The following is a 9,219-nucleotide window of genomic DNA, read 5'->3' as shown; positions in this document are numbered from 1 at the left end:
GTGAGTATGGAATTGGTTTGAAAGTTGATGTTCCTAGTAGATCAACTTCGTAGTGATTATTTTGGCAATCTAAGTAAAGTGGGAAATGTTGTAGGTTATTTATTTGTGATTGGTCAATGTCAGTTTTTACTGCATATTTGCATTCTAGTCGGGGTGATGTTTCGTCTTTTGCAAGGTAAAATTTTATATTTTTGGGTATTTCAACTGTAGTTTTTCGTGTATGTAATTCAGGTGGTGTATTTTGACTTAATGTATCTGGTAATGCAAGATTCTTTCCTGCTGTCCAAACTATATGTAAGTTTGGAAATTTCATTAGAATTAATTGAAATCTATAAACTCGGTGATTGGGATTTGACTTTTGTGTAAAGAGAAAAATGATTGGTTTATGATCTGTGAATAGAACTGTTGGATGTTTTGATCCAAATATCAGAAATTCATATTCTGTAAGTGTATAAAATATAGCTGTACATTCTCTCATTAGTGAGTAATCGGGAACTTGCTAATATAAGGTTCATTTTATTTGTACCACTATGTGATTGTAGTAATGCTGCGCCGATGCCAAAATTTAAAGCATCGCACATTGCATAGAATGGTTGATTTGGATCTGGAACTGTATTCGAAATTTGTTCAGTTAAAAGTTTTTTAATTTATTCAAATCGTGTTTGATGTTCAGTGGTCCATTCAAAATTATTTTGTTGTCTGAGGAGATTATAGAACGGTCTTAAATATAATTGCATTTTATAAACGTACTTGCTTAAGAAATTTAACATTCCAAGGAATTCTTGGATTTTCTTTTTGTTTGTTGTTGGTTGAAGTTTTTGAATAGCATCAATGCGTGATTTTAATGGAGTGATTGTATTTCTTTCTATATTATGTCCTAAATATTTAACTCGTGTCAAAAAGAAGTGCGATTTATTGGGGGCGGCCTTCAGATTTTTGTACTGAAGTATTTTATGATAGTGTTCTAAAACTGTAAACATTTCTTCTTTTGTCTGTGATTGCATAAAAACATCATCCAAATAGGTGATTGCGTTTTTCTTGAGTATTCTTGAGTTTCCAATAACAAATTGTGCTAAACGTCGTGATTGTTCATCTAGTGGCATTTGGTTGTATGCACTATTCATATCTGCGGTTGTAAAGTATTTTCCGTTTATTTTTGTTAAGATTACTTGTATTGGTTCAATGGGCCAATTGCATTTCGATTCGTCAATTAATGAATTGAAGTATCTAGCGTCTAAAACTATTTTTAATGATTCTCCTTTGCTAGAATGATAACAGGGTTAATAAATGTGTTACCTTTTGGTTGTTCTTCTTTATTTACTGGTGAAATAATAATTTATTGTTCTAAAATATCAAAAAATCTATTTACTTTGTCGTGTAAATGAATTGGTACTTTACTAGCTCTTTGTTTTTTGAAAACTGCGTCAGGTTTTAATGGGAGATGTAGTGATGAACTGATTTTCCCAACATCAAATTTTGATGTTGCGTAAACTGTTGAATATTTGTTTTGCTAGTTTGTCAAATTCGATGAGTTGTTTTGCTAGTTTGTCAAATTGAGTTGTTTTGCTAGTTTGTCAAATTCGATTTCTGTAATTTGTGAGTGTTCAAAATTAAACATCGTTAAAAATTTTTGTTGTTCTTTTGCGTAATTTGTTATATTGAACTTTGGTTTAAAATATGGTGTTTTTGTGAAATAATCTGTGTTTCTTTTTTCATTGCTTATTATGTTATTTATGGATAATTCTTCGTCAAGAATTGTGGATTGGCAAATATCTAATAATTGGAGTATATTATTTACGCGGTAGGCTACTTCATGTATGGGTGAGATTTTAGCGTTTGTTTCGCAATACCCTAAAAGTCCTTAGGGTAATGTTACTTGATACAGTGTATTGTTATACACGTGTGTCGAAATGATGTCGGAATTCGTGTTTTTCAAATATTTTATAGGTGAGATCGTGATTTTGAAAAACTTGTGAATAGGTTTAAATTCAAAATCTGGCATAAAAAGTTGTTGTTTATTTTGACTTTTATCATACTGGTGAACTTGTTTTATTGAAAAATTATATATATTTCCTGATAATGGTTTCAGGTGTTTCCGTTGTTGGTTACAAATTGGGTAAAATTTTGAAAAGAATGGTGGTTGTTTATTTAATCTTTGAAAAAATGTTAGAGCTGTATTTTTTGTTTTTGTGTACTTATCTTTGATTAGTATTTTACTATTTAAGATGTTGATTGTTGGTATATATTTTGATATAAATGGTATGCTAATGATATTGTGCTTAATATCAGTAATAAGAAATATTTGTTTAAATGGTTTGCTTAGAATTTTATTTTGCTCCATTGTTCTTGTGGGAAGAAGCAATAATTGGAATTTTCCATAATTTACTAATGTTGATCCTTGTGCTGTTGCTAGCTTTCTAGAGGTTGCAAGATGTGTTAATTTTGGATGTAATGTTTTGATTTCATTCCATGTGGGAATATTAATTATGTTTGATTCTGCTCCTGAATCAATTAAAAAACCAATTTCAAGATCTGGTGGTTGAAATTTTTTGTTTGTTGGACTTTCTAAGAGAAATAGTTTTGTCCAAATTTTTTCTCTGGGTTGTTCTTTTTGTATATTTTGATAAATATGATTTGTGTTTGAACATTTCGTTTTGTCTTTTTCATCGGGTTTAATTACCGTGTTAATTTCGTTTACTTCTTGTGTAGTTTGTGTAGTATCGATGGGTTCAATATAATAATTGTGAAGGGGTTCCAATTGATTTTCATATATATGTGATGTAAAAGGTTGTTCATATATGATAGGTTCATAGTCGTTTTTGACTGTTATCATATTTACGGAGATGGTATTTTCTGTATCACTTTCTGTTTCTGATGATCCACAGTTTATTTGATTTAGTTGTAGTTCGTTACTTCCTGTGTTATCAAAACCTGGGGGGTCTGATGTTGTTTCTTTATTTGACTGTACTTGATTAATATGCCTTTGATGTTTTGGTGTACTACTTCTGTATCGATGTTTAGAATTATTATAATGGTTATTATTCCTATGTGGTGACTGGGAATAATTTCTATATTGATTATTATAACTTGAATTTCGATTTTGTGAATTGTTCCGTGATCTGTTTTGATAATTGTCATTTGATCTGTGATAGTTTGATCTATTATACGAGTTATTTCTTGATCGATTGTTCGGGTAATTCTGATTTCGATTGTTCGAATAACTTCTATTTCGATTATGTGAATAGTTTCTATTTCTGTTGTATGATGAGTTTCGTGATTGATTATTGGAATAGTGTTTATTTCTTGGGTTTGATTAGGAATTGGATCTAGAAACAAATTGTGTTGCATTGGAATTTGATCTCAAATAGTTATTTCGACTATTGGATCGATTATAATTATTTTGTGAAGAATTTTGTGTGTTTCTTCGTTCTGGTGATCTTCCTCTATATTTTGAGTTATATGGTGATTGATTCCTTGTGTAATTGGTGTTGTTCGGAAGTGGTTTTCCTGAACTGTTATTACTATATATATGTTTGTTTGGTAGATTTTGATCTTTTTTCATATATTGATAGAACGATTTATTTGGTTCTTCATGCTTTTGAGGTTTATTCTGATTATCTTGTTGTTTTTGTCTACATTCGGAAATACTGTGTCTGTATCGTCGGCAATAATTACACCATTTTTTGAAAGATGGTTTGCCTTTAAAAAATGGTGTTTTTGTGAAATAATCTGTGTTTCTTTTTTCATTGCTTTTTATGTTATTTATGGATAAATCTTAGTCAAGAATTGTGGATTGGCAAATATCTAATAATCGGAGTATATTATTTACGCGATAAGCTACTTCATCTATGGGTGAGATTGTAGCGTTTGTTTCGCAATATCCTAAAAGTCCTAAGGGTAATGTTACTTGATACGGTGTATTGTTATACACGTGTAACGAAATGATGTCGGAATTCGTGTTTTTTCAGTTTTTTCAAATATTTTATAGATGAGATCGTGATTTTGAAAAACTTGTGAATAGGTTTAAATTCAAAGTCTGATATAAAAAGTTGTTGTTTATTTTGACTTTTATCATACTGGTGAACTTGTTTTATTGAAAAATTATATATATTTCCTGATAATGGTTTCAGGTGTTTCCGTTGTTGGTTATAAATTGGGTAAAATTTTGAGGAGAATGGTGGTTGTTTATTTAATCTTTGAAAAGATGTTAGAGCTGTATTTTTTGTTTTTGTGTACTTATCTTTGATTAGTATTTTACCATTTAAGATGTTGATTGTTGGTATATATTTTGATATAAATGGTATGCCAATGATATTGTGCTTAATATCAGTAATATGAAATATTTGTTTAAATGGTTTGTTTAGAATTTTATTTTGACATAAATGGTATGCCAATGATATTGTGCTTAATATCAGTAATATGAAATATTTATTTAAATGGTTTGTTTAGAATTTTATTTTGCTCCATTGTTCTTGTGGGAAGAAGAAATAATTGGATTTTTCCATAATTTACTAATGTTGATCCTTGTGCTGTTGCTAGTTTACTAGAGGTTGCAAGAGGTGTTAATTTTGGATGTATTGTTTTGATTTCATTCCATGTGGGAATAGTAATTATGTTTTATTCTGCTCTTGAATCAATTAAAAAATCAATTTCAAGATCTGGTGGTTGAAATTCTTTGTTTCTTGGACTTTCTAAGAGAAATGGTATTGTCCAATTTTTTTCTGGGTTGTTCTTTTCGTATATTTTGATAAATATGATTTGTGTTTGAACATTTTGTTTTGTCTTTTTCATCGGGTTTAATTACCGTGTTAATTTCGTTTACTTCTTGTGTAGTTTGTGTAGTATCGATGGGTTTAATATAATAATTGTGAAGGAGTTCCAACTGATTTTCATATATATGTGATGTAAAAGGTTGTTCATATATAATAGGTTCATAGTCGTTTTCGACTGTTATCATATTTACGGAGATGGTACTTTCTGTATCACTTTCTGTATCTGATGATCCACAGTTTATTTGATTTAGTTGTAGTTCGTTACTTCCGGTGTCATCAATACCTGGGGGGTCTGATGTTGTTTCTTTATATGACTGTACTTGATTAATATGTCTTTGATGTTTTGGTGTACTACTTCTGTATCGATGTTTAGAATTATTATAATGGTTATTATTCCTATGTGGTGACTGGGAAAAAATTCTATATTGATTATTATAACTTGAATTTCGATTATGTGAATTGTTCCGTGATCTGTTTTGATAATTGTCATTTGATCTGTGATATTTTGATCTATTATACGAGTTATTTCTTGATCGATTGTTCGGGTAATTCTGATTTCGATTGTTCGAATAACTTCTATTTCGATTATGTGAATAGTTTCTATTTCTGTTGTATGATGAGTTTCGTGATTGATTATTGGAATAAGGTTTATTTCTTGGGTTTGATTGGGAACTGGATCTAGAAACAAATTGTGTTGCATTGGAATTTGATCTCGAATAGTTATTTCGTCTATTGGATCGATTATGATTATTTTGTGAAGAATTTTGTGTGTTTCTTCGTTCTGGTGATCTTCCTCTATAACTTGAGTTATATGGTGATTGATTCCTTGTGTAATTGTGTTTTTCGGAAGTGGTTTTCCTGAACTGTTTTTACTATTTAAATGTTTGTTTGGTAGATTTTGATCTTTTTTCATAAATTGATAGAACAATTTATTTGGTTCTTAATGCTTTTGAGGTTTATTCTGATTATCTTGTTGTTTTTGTCTACATTCGGAAATACTGTGTCCGTATCGTCGGCAATAATTACACCATTTTTTGAAGGATGGTTTGCCTTTAAAATTTGGATGTTTTTTATAGACATTTAGTATTTCAGTGATTTTTTCAATTAGGTCTGTATCTGATTCCTGTATGTTATTTATATGTGTAGTGTTTGTTTCAATTCGATTAACATTGTGTAGTTTTAGATTTTCTGTTTCTTTAAGTTTCATTGTGATTTCCACTTGCTCTAGTTTATCTACTAGTTTTCGAAAATCTAAATCTGGCTCTCGAATTGAGGAAGGATGAGATGCTCTCTTTTTTATTGCTATTTTCCTTAATTGAGGTGTTAAGGTCATCATTAAACTTTCTGTCATTTTTGTGTTTTTATAGTCATGTGTATTAAGTGAATAGGCTTTTCGAACTAGTGTTTTGATGCTTACTGCTAATTGTTTGATTGTTTCATTTGGTAATCTGCGAATTTCATTACATAAGACTCTTTGGTGTTGTTTATTTCTTTCGGAGTAAAACATTTTTGAAAATTCTTGTGTAAATCTTTTCCAGTCTGATTTTATTTCTATAGGTAATACTGAAAACCATTTTTGGGCTGCGCCATCTAAGGTTGTTTGTATCAATGCTGTGCGTCTATGTATCCAATTTTGATGTAGTGGCGTATTAATTGGTTCAGGTCCTATATTTAAAATTAAATTGGCTGTCACTGCATTTAAATAATCTTCTACAGAATATTCAGGATCTGTTCCTGTAAATACCATCAGTGGTTTATTGGATGTTATTGATAATCCACCCATGAGGTATGGGTTCATTGTCATCTGTAGTGATTCTGCGGCGTTTGGCATTTGCGAAAAATTTGAAAGTTGATTTTTTGTTATTTCAAGTTGCTGAAGGTAATATGGGAGTGGTATTTCATTTTGCATTTGAGTTGGTTGATAAGAATGCATTGACATTGGATTTTGTGGTTGTATTGGTTGAAAAGATTGTGTGTTAAATGGATTTTGTATATGCATTTGTTGTGGATGTTGTTCATCTGTTGGGTTTTGTGGGTAAATTTTCATATTTCGAGATGGTTGAGGTTGTCGTGGTCTTTGTGTGCGATATTCTTTAGTATATGGTGCAAAAATATCTGGTTGGTGATAATCATCTTCATCGGATGATAAATAGTTTGTATTAAATGGTGTATGTTGGTTATTTTTATTTTGTTGGAAGAAAGGGTAATTTTCAGTATAATCCTGTGTAGGTCGTGGATTATCTGGAAAATTTACTGAATTTGTCGATGTTTTCGGGAGATTCCAATAATGAGAACATACGTGATTTAAATTTTGTGTATTTTTTCGGGGAGGTTGATTTGTTCTTTGTTTGTGAGCATAATCATAGTTATGTTCTGCAAAGGTGTTTCTTGTGAATGATTTTCGTGTTTTTGACGGTACTGTCATTGGTCTATATGTTTGATAATCCATTTGTGAATATTTTGGAGCAACCGAAGGTTTAACGGTTGATTGTAAGGTTACTTGTGCCAGTGAAGTATTTGTATTACTTGGTGTTGTTAAATTTGGGTGTATTGGTGAAACACTTTGTTGTGTAGTTGTTGTTGTTTGGACAGTTTCTTCATTTATGAAGTGTGATGGTGTTTGAATATCTTGTTGGGTAAGATTTCTAGTTCCATTAAGGTTTTCATTGTGTATGACGGTCGAATTTAAATTGTTACTTGGTGTATCAGGTAAAAATGTATTGTAGTTTAATGGTGTTGCATCAATGGTTAGTGGTATTACTTTTACATAATCTCTGTGGTAAGATATTGTACTTATTTCTTGACTGGAGATTGATTGTGGGATATTTATAAATGTAGGATGAGACCATTCAGGGTCCCAAACGTAGTCTGATTGTTCTGTAATGGCAGTGTCATCATTTGAATTTTGAGGTCTGAAATTTTTTCTTGCTTGTGAAATTAAGTCTCAATTATGTGTGAAATAACCTATTATAAACCATGCCAAAATTTTTTGTAAGTCATGTTTAGTGCGTTGTGAAACATCGTCTTTAGTAAATTTTTCTTTGATTATATGTAGAAAAGTTGAAAATAATGTGATTTCATTTCCTACTTTTGTATGTTTGGATGTTTCGGTTGGTGAGATACTTTAAAATTCTGTTTTTTCTAATATAGAGATATAGGTATATATTATTGCAAAAACTTCATTAGTGAATATAGAGTTTGCTCTTTGTGACTTATGATATTGTATGCTTTTGATATATTCTAGGAATACTTTTGAAAATTCTAATTCAAGATCATCTGTTTGAATTACATATTTATGATGATTCGTATTTGGTGTGCTGAATTCTATGGCGTAGATTCCATATTGTTGTGTTAAGTTACATATGTCTTTCGAATAATGTTCAATAATTTGTCTTTTGATTTTTATATCTGGGAATTCTGCTTTGCATGGACTGATTCCGGGTTCAAACAAATTTACGAGTAAGTTCTTGCAAAAATCATGTTGCCCTCTATTATCGGGTGCATCTATGAGGAAGGGGTAAACCTCTTCGTCATCTGGACTATCGTCACTTTGAGTGTGGCTCATTTTTTCGTTTGATGACTGTTAATATATGGCTATCAATGTGTCTAATTGGTTGATTCCAGTTATACAGGTGTATTGGTTTGTGTTTGTATTGCTTTTTTATTCTTCTTTTTCCTCTTTTTGATGAATTTGAAGTTGTTTCTGAATCGGAAAAATATAATTGATCGTGAATGGGACTATTTTTATCAATCGATTCTTTTAATTTGTAGAGTTCATCTAAATTGCTGGCTTCTGATTAAGAAAATCCGTTTCTATTTTTGAAAATCTTTTTCGTGTGATTTGTCTTTGTTTGTTTATAATTTTTCTTTTTATTGTTTGTCGTTTTGTTCTAATGTATCCAACTGTTTGTGTATGAGGTGTGACTACAAGATCGTATTTTTTGTTATCTATCTCACAGTTGTGTAAAACGATTGTTTGCTTATTTCCTAGATTTTTGAATGACATAAGGTTTAGGATGAGGTATGCAAAATTTGTTAGGTATTTCTATTTTCTTAGACTGTTAGTCCTTTACGATTTTTTGGTTAGCTTAACCTGGGTCTTTTTTATTTAGGGTTGGAGAGAAAAGTATATCGATTCCGAAGAATGATTTTTTACTTTCTCGTGGCTAGTCTAAGCTAAGGTGTTAACTTACTTGATCTTACTTAGGGGTAGTGATAGAAAATGAATTAAGATCCAAGGATAAGCCTTGATGATCTGATTTTAAAATTAAGTGAATTTAAGTTTAAAATGGTTTAAATTTATTTAAGAAAAAGATTTAGTATTTTAATGATATTAGTGAGCTTATGAGTGCTGTTATGTTTAGGTGATGAAGCTGGGACAACAGATAATTTATGATTACTAACAATTTATTGTCATGCTACTAATTTTTATTTTCATTTTCAATAA

The sequence above is a fragment of the Symsagittifera roscoffensis genome, chromosome 5, assembly GCF_963678635.1.
Source record: "Symsagittifera roscoffensis chromosome 5, txSymRosc1.1, whole genome shotgun sequence".
Lineage (NCBI taxonomy): Eukaryota > Metazoa > Xenacoelomorpha > Acoela > Convolutidae > Symsagittifera > Symsagittifera roscoffensis.
Note: the sequence above shows the minus strand (reverse complement) of the source record.